Here is a 15151-nt window from a genome sequence, read left to right on the forward strand (position 1 = left end):
CTCATTCTATGAAGCCAATATTACCCTGATACCTAAACCAGACAGAGACACATCGAGGAAAGAAAATTTCAGACCAATATCCTTAATGAACATCGATGCAAAAATTCTCAACAAAATTTTAGCAAATCGCATACAAAAACATATTAAAAAGATAGTGCACCATGATCAAGTGGGTTTCATCCCAGGGATGCAAGGTTGGTTCAACATCCGGAAATCAATAAATGTCATTCACCATATCAATAGACTTAAAGTCAAGAATCACATGATTATTTCGATAGATGCAGAAAAAGCATTTGATAAAATACAGTACCCCTTCATGCTCAAAACACTAGAAAAAAATAGGGATAGCGGGAACATTCCTTAACATTGTAAAGGCCATCTACACTAAGCCGATGGCCAATATCATTCTAAATGGTGAAAAACTGAAAGCATTCCCCCTAAAAACTGGAACAAGGCAGGGATGCCCTCTTTCACCACTTCCATTCAACATCGTCCTTGAAACTCTAGCCAGAGCAATTAGACAGACCAAAGAAATTAAAGGGATATGAATAGGAAAAGAAGAACTCAAACTATCCCTATTTGCTGATGATATGATTATATACTTAGAGGAACCAGGAAATTCCACCAGAAAACTTTTAGATCTCATAAGTGAATTCAGTAAAGTAGCGGGATATAAGATCAATGCACATAAATCTAATGCATTTTTATACATAAGTGATGAATCTTCAGAAAGAGAAATTAGGAAAACTACCCCATTCACAATAGCATCGAAAAAAATAAAATACTTGGGAATCAATCTCACAAAAGAGGTGAAAGACCTCTACAATGAGAACTACAGAACACTAAAGGAAGAAATTAAAGAAAACCTTAGAAGATGGAAAGATCTCCCATGTTCCTGGATAGGAAGAATTAATATTGTCAAAATGGCCATACTACCAAAAGTGCTATACAGATTCAATGCAATTCCAATTAAAATCTCAATGATGTACCTTAAAGAAATAGAGCAAGCAATTATGAAATTCATCTGGAAGAATAAAAAACCCAGAATAGCTAAAGCAATCCTTGGCAGAAAGAGTGAAGCAGGGGGTATCACAATACCAGATCTTCAACTCTACTACAAAGCAATAGTAACAAAAGCGGCATGGTATTGGTACCAAAATAGAAAGGTGGATCAATGGTACAGAATAGAGGACACGGACACAAACCCAAATAAATACAATTTTCTCATACTAGACAAAGGGGCCAAAAAATATGCAATGGAGAAAAGATAGCCTCTTCAACAAATGGTGCTGGGAGAATTGGAAATCCATATGCAACAGAATGAAACTAAACCCATATCTCTCACCATGCACGAAACTAAACTCAAAATGGATTAAGGATCTCGGAATCAGACCAGAGACCTTGCATCTTATAGAAGAAAAAGTAGGTCCAGAGCTTCAACATGTCGGCTTAGGACCAGACTTCCTCAACAGGACTCCCATAGCACAAGAAATAAAAGCAAGAATCAATAACTGGGATAGATTCAAACTAAAAAGCTTTCTCTCAGCAAAGGAAACTATCAGCAATGCGAAGAAAGAGCCTACAGAGTGGGAGAAAATCTTTGCCAATCATACTTCAGATAGAGCGCTAATTTCCAGAATCTATAAAGAACTCAAAAAACTCTACACTAAGAATGCAAATAATCCTATCGACAAATGGGCTAAGGAAATGAATAGACACTTCACAGAAGAAGATCTACAAGCAATCAACAAACATATGGAAAAATGTTCAACATCTCTACTAATAAGAGAAATGCAAATCAAAACCACCCTAAGATTCCATCTCACCCCAATTAGAATGGCGATTATCAAGAATACAAGCAACAACAGGTGTTGGCGAGGATGTGGGGAGAAAGGTACACTCATACGTTGCTGGTGGGGTTGCAAATTAGTGCAGCCACTCTGGAAAGCAGTGTGGAGACTCCTTAGAAAACTTGGAATGGAACCACCATTTGACCCAGCTATCCCCCTCCTTGGCCTATACCCAAAGGACTTAAAATCAGCATCCTATAGAGATACAGCCACATCAATGTTCATAGCTGCTCAGTTCACAATAGCCAGATTGTGGAACCAACCTAGATGTCCTTCAATTGATGAATGGATAAAGAGACTGTGGTATATATATACAAGGGAATATTACTCAGCCATAAAGAATGATAAAATTATGGCATTTGCAGGCAAATGGATGAAATTGGAGAATATCATGCTAAGTGAGATAAGCCAATCTCAAAAAACCAAAGGACAAATGATATCGCTAATAAGTGGATGATGACACATAATGGGGGGTGGGAGGGGTTAGTGTTAGGGTTAGAGTTAGGGTTAGGGAGGAGGGCAAGAATGGAGGAAGGAAGGACTGTATAGAGGGAAAAGAGGGGTGGGAGGGGTGGGGGGAAGGGAAAAAATAATAGAATGAATCAAACAACATTACCCTATGTAAATTTATGATTACACAAATGGTATGCCTTTACGCCATGTACAAACTGAGAAACAACATGTATCCTATTTGTTTACAATAAAAAAAAAAGAAAGAAACCAATACAGATCTGAAAATTTTCAAAGTACAAAATTACAATAAATGCCCTGGAAAGAAAAAAAAAAAAAAAAAAGAGACTATACTAGCTTTAGAAAAATATTTAATCCAAATTGGCAAGCACTTGGATCCCCCATACCTCCAGACCTTTCCTCCTCCACTCAAACCCCTTCCTGTATCAACCTGGCACTACTTTGCAATTACAAGCTACAAATTTACACTCCCCTTCCTCATTCTCAGCCCCAGAGATAGCTGATGAACACCCCCTTACAGATCCTGGGGCCCACAGCCTCCCCTGAGGCCTCCTTCTCCCCTTGGGGCTCCCCTCCCCAAAGCCCCATTGCTCCCCCATCAGATCCTCCTCCCCAGAGTCCCACAGCTCCCCCATCAGACTCCCCTTCACAAACTCCACACTCTCCCTTTCCTTTGCCATCCTTTTACCGGACATGGTCAAAAATGCTCCCAGCAAGCAATAAGTTCCCTCTCCTCCGGGAAGTAGCAGGGGCTGAAGGGACCCTCAGAGTTCATATCCCCTTCTCTATGAGAGAGATGTCCCAAATAGAGGACAAACTCTATTTCTGAAAACCCTGCCAAGTATAGGAAGCAATTCACCTGTCTGACTCAGGTATATCATCTCACCTGGGCAAACGTATATTATATACTAACTTCCATCCTGACCAATGAGGAACGACGTGTCTGCATTTGGCAGACTGCTAGAGATCATGAAAATCTCTCACAGGACCAAACCCCCAAATCTACCCAGCAGCAGACACAACTGTTCCCTCAGCTGAACCTGGCTGGACTACCAACCTCAAGACCCTGGGGTTATCAGGTTACAGCAGAAGGTCACTTGCTTCCTGGAGGGAATGTCAAAAAATTCTCACACCCGAGTAAACTGGGAAAAGATGAAGGAAATTACCCAGGGACCTGAAGAAAATCCCACACTAATTTTGGCCCAACTTACTGAAGAAGTCATTAAATATACAAATTTGGATATCAACAACCCTGTGGCAGTCTCTCTTTACATTTTAACCTTATCAGCAGATCTGCACCCGTCGTCAGCAAGAAACTCAGACACTTAGAGAAGGGCACCAACGCTTTCCAGAATCAATTTCTAAGTGCTGCTTTCAAGACCTTTAGCAATAGGCAAGATAAGGCCAAACAGGAGAAAGAAAAGCATCTGCTCATGGCCACAGCCCCTGATAGATCCAAAAAAGCCACTGCTGCTCGCAGCCCCACTAGAGCCTCTAACCCATCTCCTGGGTGCTATTTCCAATGCGGACAGACTGGATATTGGGCAAAAGTTTGTAAAAATCCAAGGACCCCCACCAAGCCATGTTCCACATGTGGGCAGTGGGGACACTGGAAGGTGGACTGTCCCCAGGAAAAACACCCCTTCCCTCAATGCAGCCAGCTTCCCGGGTCCCCTAATATATCCAAGAATCCCTAAGTTACAGCAGTGGTGAAGGGCCGATCAGCAGGCAAACATTCCCCTTCTGAAGAGATTTTTAAGGGCACAACTAACTGGTAAATATCCTCCCTAAACCCTGACCAATCCAACAGCCAGTGGCATGTCTCAGTAAGGAGCATGATAATGTTTCCTAATTTTCTGCATCCCAACCTGCCTGATTACCAACTGGGGAAAAAAGGGTTAAAAAGCCCTAGGCAGCAATTTCCCAGGCTGGGCCGCACTGAAGGGTGCTTGGAATGTAACTTGGAAAAAGTCAGCACACGCAGCAGGGGACCAGCCAGAGACTAAAGAAAAAAAAATGTCATTTTAACTTCTCCTGGCCTGCAACACAGAAAGATGGTTTTAAGACACACACTCTCTCTCTCTCTCACTGTCCATCTCTCTCTATCTCCCTCTCTCTTTCTTGCTCTCATACTGCTTTACTGAAATAATTAACAGTTGTGTCATTCTTTCTAGGACTCTTGTTTTTTTCTTAAATTCCATAGTTTTTGAGCTCATGCTTTTGATCCTACACACATGCCTAAGTTAATGTTTTTCTGATCAGTCCTATTTTTATTCAACTCTAGAGAGTTTTAAACATCTATAACATGGCAATGGAGATTTACTTACAAAAAGCCATAAGGCCTTTGCTTTTGGGTTATGCGTGTATGGTGTTGTCTGTCTATATATGTGCATGTGTCCATACGTCACGTACGTGATGTCAAAATCGGCGTGAATGCTCATAAATTAAAATCCAAAAATATGGATCCAAATTCCTTTAATTCATGTGATTTAAAAGGTATTAGATATGGAAAATGAAAAAAGTCTCAAACAGTGAGACCTAAGAAAAGGGAATGAAAAAGAAATCCATACCTTAACAGTTTTCTCAGTGCATTCTTTCCAGTGATAGAACAATCCCTAGAAAGGAAGCCAAGACATAGATTCTGCCCCAAATAAATCCTTTCCCAGTGACAGTACAATGGGACCCTGAAGGGAAAGAGATAAGTGCTGAACTCTGACCCCAGACCCTCCATTCTTCTCCAAGTAAAAATATTGCCCAGTAAGAACAAATTTTCAAATTCTCACACCTGTTTCCTGAGTGCCCAAACTCACATGCTCACTGGACCATCCCTCAAAAATAACCTATATAAACCCCGTCCCTTTCTTTGTTCAGTGGTTCATTTTCCACCAGGAAATTGGGTCCACTGGTGCCATTACCTCCCTGCACCCCCTGTTTCTGTGTGAAGCTTTGTTTTTGAATAGACAGCAGAGCTGACTCCTGCCCAGTCTATCTGTGCTAACAAAAGGTTCAATTTAAATTGGGTAAACAAAGAAAGGTAAAGACATCTTTGAAAAATATAACTTAGCTCACAAGTTTCTCTGGTGGTCAAAATAATATGGTGTTTATTATAAAATGTCTATTATCTGGGACTTCTCTTCAACAAGGAAGAGATGGCACATACTGTTTGACTTGTATGATATCTTGTTTTTTTTTTTTACAGTAAAATAAGCAAATTGCATTTAATATGTATGGGACTAATCATGAAAGTATTTGCAAGAGACATATGATTAATTTACAAAGTAAAAATGCTAATGGTTCATGTAACATCAAAATACTCCTAACTTCTTGAATTCCATGGGATGATATACTTGCAAATTGTGTTTTCATATATTGGTAAACTAACTGATGTAATTCTATGTACAAAGGGTCCAAAAGTTTCAACTGTGTTTCAATTAGTGTACTATATATAACATAAAATATTTCCCCTTATTAAAATGCAATAATTTATCTAAATTCAAAAATTTCATAAGGATTGTTTCAGAATGTAAATTTAAAAAGGGGTCAACAGCTAAAGAAATTTGAATGTTCTAGGTATAAAAATTTATTTAATAAAAGGAAAACTGTTTCTGGGTAAGAAAGTCTTTGTGTGAGGAAACAAACAACAATGAGGTCTATGTAAGTAAAGGGTGACTCTAAACCAGTTTATGTGTAACTAAACTAAGTTGGTTATATGCATGTGAAAAAATCAGTTAAATCTACTCGAGGTTTTTCCCCAAGATCAAATATTAATGTATTGATAAAAAACCAAGGTTTAATCTATATGTTAAATTGATAAAAATTTCTTAACATAGACATTAACTTTTAACATTATGTCTGTTAAGTTTTATTCTTCAGAGCAACTAGTCTTGAAGACATTAAGATTTTATACAACTCTGGTTAAACAGCAACTGTTTTGAGTATTACACTATGTTAAAGAGTCTAAATTTTCCTTTAAAAGCTAAACTTGGTTAATATAAAAACATCAACGTAATTGTGGTGCTATTACTCTTCTTTGTATATTGAATGTGTTCATATCTTGCAGGTATACAAGTCTTTAAAGCAGGAAATTTAAAAGAACATTTGTTCTCCAAACTAAAGTCTGGAATAGTGACTTTAAACTTATAAAAATAACAAATTTAATTGGGGATTTATTTATATCATTTAATGTTGTGTAACTGAACCTAAGTCTTATGTTACTTTCTACACTGGGATAAAAGTGTAAATGCATTTCAAAAGAAAGCCTGGTCAATTTAAAGGTTAATAACATAAAACATGAAAACATTTTGCCAATTTTCCACACAAAAGTGAAAAGCTCTCTCAGTCTTTCTTAATTCATGTTTTAAATATAGTGTTGGTGTGTATTTGTGTGGGATGGGTGTTTGGAGGGAAGAAGACCCTCCAAGGCCATGGGGGGTGGAGGGCAGGGATCCTGGTGACAAAGATGGGGGTATTTTCTGTTTTCCACTTGGAACCCTCAACATCCCATTCAAGCACCCTAGACACTTTTGGGGCCCACGGAAGTTCAAACCTATCCAGAGCGTCTCCATCCTTTCTGGGAGTGAAACCCAACTCAGGGGGCTATCCCAGTAGAACCTGGGCGCGGAATGCCCGGTCAACCCAGCGCCCCTTCTGGTCTGAGTCGGGGAGAGAGATCTGCCTGTAGATCCTGGGCTAGGGGAGGCAACCATGGCCTGGGCCAGTGGTGAGGGCAGAATAACCGGTGGGCAGGCTTCCTTTTCATGAAGGACGCGGGTGAAGCTACAGAGCTGCCTTTGAGCCCTGACTCCTTGGCTTCCTGGGTCGGAGGAGATCTTATAAGGGAGTGGTTCTTCCTCTCCCACTAACAAGATGCCTGCTTTCCTCAGGATGGAGGGATTGAAGAATGTCCTGGGTGCCACTGGGGAAAGTCCTCCTGAGGAATGCCATCTGGCATCCAGATGCTCACAATAAGATTCAGGAGGATCAGGTATGTGGGAAATAAGAGAACCAGAGAAACAGATGGACGCTGCTTACCAGGGGACCAAAGGGAAAGTGTTGCCCAGCAGTTCAAGTTGGATGCGTTGCGATGGTTTTGATGAGACGGCTGGAGGCCAAAGAATGAAATTGCTGGGATGCCGGAAGATGATTTTCTTTCTGAAGACTACATCCCGGAACAGGAAGCTATATAATTATGAAGCTAACATGCTAGACAGGTGGGGTCACAGGGGTTATAAAGGGCTGTACCCCGAAGAGTCTGAAACAGACAGTGATCAGCAAGATATTATCAATGGGGAGAAACCATCTCCCCGGGTAAAATCATCTAGTCACGAATCCTGCAAACATAAAAAGTCAAAGAAATCTCACAGAAGGAAGCAGAAAAAAAAGATCACACAAAAAAAACAGAAGAAAAGCAAGAAGGAAGCCAGAGATGTAACAGCAGATTCCTCCAAAGAAACCAGGGCTTCTAGTGCCAGGAAAAGGAAACAACCACATAAAAGCAAGAAAAAAATCTAGGAAAAAGTCTCTCAAAAAATCTGCCTTAATTGTAGGGGCAGAAAGTGACACTTCCCAGTCAGATGCTTCAGCATCCAGCAGTTCTAAGGACAGTGAGGAAAGAGACACTGAGAAAACCAAAAGGAAAAAAAGAGATACGAATGTGCACATCCCTGTAGCTAACCATGAAATACAGGGGAGGACGAACGAACGCACAGACTGCAAAGTGGCTTCAGCTGAAAGGCCTGCTGAGCAAGCCAGCGCTCGAGGATGGCGGGATGGGAAACACTGTTATTTCCCAGTTCACTCTGGTCACTTACAGCTCTTATACCTCAGCGTTTTGCCAGCGACTCCTTCAGCACAGGGGCCTGAGGTCAGAGCTGTCTTGTGCCATCTGTATGTTTGACAGACTCCTGTTTTCTGTTTTGGCCTCTTAAACTTGATCGCCTTTTCTTGTTAATAGGGAATCTGGTATTTTGTTATGAAGGTTTCTTGAAGAGATCTATAGCTATGCTTAGTATACGCCTAACACGTGGTAACCAGATAGTAAATAGTTTTCTAGATCCATTGCTGTTATTGCCGAAACAGACTTGTGTTCATAATTATTTCTTCAGTTGTCATAATATCTACAAAATGGGGAAGAATTAGGAATTAGTTATGCTAATAATGCTCTGAAAGGAATTCAGGGTAGCAACAGTCACCTAAACGTCTAAATGTCATCTTCCTTTCCCACCCCACCCCCAGTCTGGGGATTGTCCCAAGGTCTTGCACATGCGAGGCAAGCACTCTACCCTAAGCTGTCCCCCCAGCCCTCTGTCTTCCTTTTTCATTTCTAGTTCTAGTAATGAATTTCAGATTTTCCCTGAAATGAAGTTGAATCAGTTCCAAAATGAAACAGGCTTCTCAGGGACATATCTACTTCTTCCCAATCTGCCTTCAAGTTAAAGCACCAAGTAGAGACCACATACATTTCTCTTTGCCATACTGTGATCCTTCCTATGCTATTTCTTCAGAAACCAAAATATCATTGAAAGAGGGCCGGCAGGACATAGGTGAATTTTTCATTATGGGAGAAAAGGTCAAGTGACTCATTATTTTCTTCCTTATTGTCATTTTATGAGCTAAGTAAAAATGTTAAAAACTCAGAGTTTTGGTCTTAGTTCAGCCAATAAGTGGTTGTAAGTTGTAGAGCAGCTTAAATCAACCTCCCTGGCCTTTCCCCATGTGTAACAGAGAAATACTTCATGGTAGCATGACAATTTTAGACACCAGCAATAGAATACAACTAGGTGACATTCCATGAAGTGGTATTTTATAGTTCTAGCTACTAAAATTAGTTCTATTTATGGAATAATTTCTAATAAATGTTTGGTTTTAAAATAAAAAATAAATATGTTACATTATAATAACTAATGTTCATATAGACTCTGGAAACAATATATGCAAACTTAGTAAAGTTTAATTTAAGAAAGAGGCAAAGATCAACTTCAGAACTAGAACACTTTACCTAAAATTTTCCAAGAGCTCCAACTTATCTAAGATAAGGCTCTGTTCCCCACCATACTACATGTTAGAATGGTTCCAAAATAGGCCAGACTTCAACTCATTTAAAGTTGTGTTCAGAAGACTGATGTTTCTTGTAAAGATTACTGTGATCTCAAACAGGGATATAATATATAATGCCACCAAAAGTCAAAATAAATATTACAAAAACTGAACATGTTTTTACTACTGTTAATATCATTTTTTATTTTCCTTATAAACTCTATAACTGTTGCTTGTTAATATTTTACAGAGGCACTACTTCAAGAACACACAACTTACACTAATTTGAGATAATAAACCATCACCTACGGGACAAATAGGATATAAGGCTAAATTCCAGTACTAATACAGACCCCAATTACATATAAGGGGTAAATGACTGTAAGGTTATAGACATTGAAGTTAAAGCCCAGTACTCTTACTTTCAGACTGGTGGGACTGGCTTGCTAGATGTTTAACACCAAGTCTTAAAAATCGAGGTTAAAATAAAAGGGCCAAGAAAACCAATATTTGACTCTTGCCCTCTGAGTCAGCCTGACCACAGGGAACTAGAGTACTTCTCTAAGGAGTTTTGCAACTCCGGGCCACATGACCTCCTGATCAGGGAGATTACTGAGACCACTGGAGAAGGGAAAGCCAGTCAGAGCACCTGCTGCAGAGAGGAGGGTCATTGGAGAAGGGAGACATTCTTATCAAGGAGACCCTAACCCATTCTACCAAGCAGATGGTACTAAGGAGCTGAAGAGATGCTCTCAAGATCCCCAAGAGTAACCCCTATGGGTACTCAGTTGACTCTTCTTTTTCTTCCCTTGTTTTTTCATGTTGTTCATGTATCTTCCCCTCTAGCAGTGCAAATCTGGGGTATTGTAGTTTCCCCTCTATAGGCTTATAGTGATCCTATAGGTTTCCAAAACCTTTTCTTTAAGGGGGAGATCAATATTATCAGTGCCCGATATAGACAATATGCAACCCTAAACCAAATAGCCCCAATGAAGACATTAACAATATTGTCATAATAAACAGAATGAGTTCAATTATTATCTACAGTATAACAAATAGATCTGCAATAAGGTCTACAGTTTCTAATGGAGGACAAAGAAGATGGAAAGGGGTGTAGGATGTAGCTGTTAATGGAATAAGAAAAGAGTATATAGAAGTTCTAGGTTGTAGAAAGAGAGAGAGTAATCAAAAGAAGTTGATTGTTAGCATGAGAAAAGGGAGAAAGAGACTCCGAGGAAACAGGTAAACAAAAGGAAAAGAGAGCAAGAAAAGTAAAGAAATAAAAACTTAAAAATTTTCAAAAAGGAGGAAAAAAAAAAAAAAAAAAGAGAAAAACAAATCTACACTATAGCAGTCATACAGTATTCAAACCTCCCAGTCTTCAGTAGCCTGATGCATGAAAGGTACCTGACAATGAGCTTCAAGTCTCCAGCAGGCATCTCAGGATGGGATTTGCCCCACCTAAAGATGGGAGCTATGGCTTCCAGGATTATCCAAGATGGCCACTCTGGCTTCCAAATGTGTTGGCAAGTGGGGAGCTGCAACTTGGGGTGTGGGCATGGTCGGCTAGAGGTCTTGGAGGTGGGGTGCGGTCGGTCGGGCAGGGGTCCTGGAGGAAAGGTGTGGTTGGTTTGGTTGATGGGTCCTGGAGGTGGGGCACAGTCAGTTGGTCTGGGGGTCCTGGCAGCAGGGAGCAGTCAGTAGGTCTGGGGATCCCAGAAGCAAGGAGTGGTCAGTTGGGCTGAGGGATCCTGGAGACGGGGCTCAGTCAGTCTGGCCAAGTGTCCTACAAGTCCTGGCTGTTGTCTAAAAATGGCGGCAGCCACGTGTAATCAAACCTGCAGGTACTGTGACAGTGGACTTCCAGGCAACAGGAGGCAGCTGGCAATCCACTGGTGGTCTGCAGTTGGTCTGGTGGCTGCTCTCATTGGATGATTCGCAGGTGTACCTCTGGTGGTGGGTGGTGGGTGACGGGTAGGTGAAATGTAGGAGATGGACAGGTAAGAGGCAGGCAAATGGCAGATGATAGGCACCTGTCAGTGAGCAATCTGCACTTAAAAAGCAGTCAATATGCTGGCAGACTGCAGGTGATCGCAGTAGACAAATGGGGTAAACAGCAGGGGATCAATAAGCTGCAAAAACTGCCTCACCGAGAAACTGATATCCTCTGCTTGAAACCCAAGTTATGGAGCAACAAGGAACACAGCCTCCCTCTAGTCCGCCATCTTGGATCGACTCAGCTGACTCTTAACAGCAGATATGAACAAAGTCAGTTTGACCAGCTTGATCTTAAACACCTAACAAAAACAGTTATAACCAAAAGACAGCCATACCTGGGCATTTAGAAGAAAAAAAGTAGTCATTTTAAATAAAATTAAGATGTACACTGTGTCAGTTGCATGGCCCTGATGCCCCCAAACTTCTGAGTTTTTTTTTTTACAAGGCTTCTATTTATCCCTGCCTACCAAAATCAAACTATCCTCTGCACCTAAGTATTCCTTACTCCTCAAACTGACATTTAACCCCACGACCAAAGCCTACCCTTTCCAATAATGGCACACACCAGACTAGGAGAGCCCCCAACTTATTCCCTTACTGATAGGGGTAAAAACATCCACCAGGATTAAGGAATTCTTCTTCACAGCATGTGTATTAAATCCCTGTTTTATTGTCTGAACCTATTCACGACTAATATAATATAAAGATTACAAAACATATATTATGTTAAATGTGAGAACTGGACCTTACAATAGAGTGTCAACCAGATGATGTGGCAGAGTCCAGGACAAATTGTTATAAAGGCCAATAGCCACCTGGTTCCCTGTAAAAGTGCCAAACATTTTATCTGGTGGTTGGTAACTGGCATTGTTTTCTTGGCTGGGATAATTGCCTCTGAATTTTACTGAGACTTGGCAGACTCAAGTACATACTGATCAGGAGATTTTAAGTGAGTTTCAACAACTAAAAGATTCTGTTATATGGCTAGGAGAGCAAATACAAGATTTGTGATGGACTCAGACTCCAATGCCATTATAATATTACCTAATTTTGCATTACTAGAGTTCCATACAGTGATCCTGAGGTTCAATGGCAGAGTACACAATCATTTAATGGGACTTGACCTTTTCATAATGCTTCTTTGGATGTATTAAAATTACAGTTTCAGGTTCTGGCCATGGCTAATGCCCAAACACCTACTTTTGATAATGAAGAAATTTTGGAGCACTTTAGCTAAAGGGAAATCTTTCCTTAACGCTTTTAAGTGCTTTTCTACACATGTGGCTGGGTTGCTAGTCTTGACATGCTGTTAATTATATCCCTGGTCTTATTTTATGTAATTTTTCAGGCAGGATGGAAATGACTAAACCACCAAAAAAATATAGTTCCAAGATCAATCATGCCTGCTGTGCTCCAAAGTAACCAAGCCCATGAACTCATGGGAAGAAGTACACCCCAAATCTGATTGGGCCTTGATTAAAAATAGAAGAGCCCTCAATCAAGTTACATACCAAAATCATTTTCTTAACAGGGACAAATTAGTCTTTCAAGCTAGAATCATACCCTTGACATTAGTAAGCTAATTAGTCTCATTCTATATGCTACAATTGTTTCCCTAACCTAATGAACTGGTCAATCTTTACATATTACTATAATGTTTTTCTTCTCCCATTTTAGTTTTACAGTTTTTTAATGAAGTGGTCAGCTCAGCTGCAACTGCCAGGAAATACTCCAGAAAACCCTTCCTCCCACGGCTCACCTCCTGATCTCCTGGAGCAGCAGGGAAAGAGTTAACATTGCTTGGGTGACTCAGGACTCCCCCACCCATCCTCCCTGCAGGCCCCACATTGACTTCCAGAAGCCTGAAAGGAAGCCCCTTCCCCCACACACCCCTCCCAGCTCAAAGAAGTTAGAGACATTGTCCTTGCCTGCTTTCCTTTTTCCTTTCCGAGTCTGGAATAGTAGACATGGAAAATGAGAAACCCCTAAGATAATGTTGCCTGGGAAAAGGGAATGAGAAGAAGGCCCTGCCCTGATGGCCTCCACCTCCCAGGACAAAGGTTTTCCAGGTGCTGGCTGCAGACAGGGAGGAGGGGTTTTGTCACCCTCAAGTGACAATCTCTGAAAGGCAGCAATCCCCTTCAAAAACAGATCCTCTCCAGACACTGTTTGCAGACCCTCAACCCAGGAGTTTAAATTCCTAAGTCCTCAAACAGACACTTTCACTGATTAAGAGAACAGACCCCAAAAATCCTGAGTGCCCAAGAGAAACTGGTATGTTCACTAGACCACCCGCAAAATAACCTATATAAACGCAGTCCCTTTCTTTGTTCTGTGGCTCATTTCCACTAGGGAGGGCTGTCCGCAGGCACCATTTCATCCCTGCATCCCCGTTCCTGTGTGAAGCTTTGTTTCTGAATAAACAGCCAAGCTGATTCGTGAGGTGTGCAGCCTCCCTTTGAACTTTTTTTTGGGTAGGTAGGGGGTCTGTGGGCAGTGTCTGGAGAAGATTTACTTTGAAGGAGATTAGTGCCTCCCAGAGACTGTTACTTTAGGGGTGATGAAACACCTCCTCCCTGTCTGCAGCTGGCACTGGAAAACATTTGTCTTGGGAGATGAAGGCTATCAGGGCAGGACCTTCTTTTTCAATTCCTTTAACCAGGCCACATTATCTTGGGGATTTTTCATTTTTCCATGTCTATTACAAACACAGTGAAAAGGGATAATCTACTGATTAAAAGCAACTTGGCAAAACTGTGCCAAGAAACCCACAAACCCTGTGACAACTTTGGCTTATTGGCCTGTGAAGAATCAGAATTGCCCCCAAACTTCTCTTCAACTGAGCCATTGTGAAATATTGCATGGGAGACCATTTGTAACCTCAGACATTGTCACCGATCTAAGATACAAGAGCTGATCAGATAGGTAATCAATTTGGCACAGGTGGAAAAGGCCCTTTGGAGTCAGAAATCAAGTTCTCCCAGCTCCTGACTCCAGCTTTACTGCTTCACAAATTCAACCAGGTGACCTTGTTCTTTTACTTTTTTCCTTAATTTTGTTAGTATGGGGAATTGAACTCAGGCATTTTTTACTAAGCTACATCCTCCGTCCTTTTTATTTCTTATTTCTGAAATATTTTTAGTTGTAAATGGACACTGTACCTTTATTTTATTTATTTCTATGTGGTGCTGAGGATCAAACCCAGAGCCCTCTGCCACTGAGCCCCAGCCCCAGCCCCTTTTTATTTCTTTTCAGGCAGGGTCTTGGCTAAATTGCTCAGCTGGCCTTAAACTTGTGACCCTCCTGCTTCTACCTTAGGATTGACTGGGATTACAGGTGTGTGCCACCACACCTGGCTGACTTTGCTCTTCTGAAGACTTGGAAAAGGGACTCACACACCAACCCGGCACTCCCTAGACGGGAGGACTCCTTCCAGGTCCCACAAGGACACTCCGAGGGTTGTCAGATTCCAGGGACAAACATGACGGGCCCACTTTCCAAGGATAAGCCTGTCCCTCTTGAGCTTTTACAGCCCAGGACCACTTGCCACCAGGGAAAGAGAGAAAGGATGGCTCTTCACGTGAGCCTCTGGAGATGGATGGGTCCCTTTCAGAAGCAGCAAGGCCCTGTTTAAGCTGCTCCCCTACCTACGACGACGTACCAGGACTCTTGCTCCTCTGCTCTATTGGGACCTGTCCTTTGGCTGTGGGGATTGCTCCGTTCATGAGGAACCCACCCCTGGCTGGGGGGTCTCTCTTGGCATTTCGGGTCCTCTTCCTCCTCCCGTGGGGCTGCCT

At 41.4% G+C, this 15151-nt stretch overlaps 1 pseudogene; it reads left to right on the top strand.

Moving 5' to 3' along the window:
• The first annotated feature begins 7221 nt into the window (after positions 1-7221).
• LOC124968214 (uncharacterized protein NKAPD1-like) lies at positions 7222-8217 on the top strand (annotated as a pseudogene).
• The last annotated feature ends 6934 nt before the right edge of the window (positions 8218-15151 follow it).

Source organism: Sciurus carolinensis, chromosome 17 (genome assembly GCF_902686445.1).
Source record: "Sciurus carolinensis chromosome 17, mSciCar1.2, whole genome shotgun sequence".
NCBI classification, from domain to species: domain Eukaryota; kingdom Metazoa; phylum Chordata; class Mammalia; order Rodentia; family Sciuridae; genus Sciurus; species Sciurus carolinensis.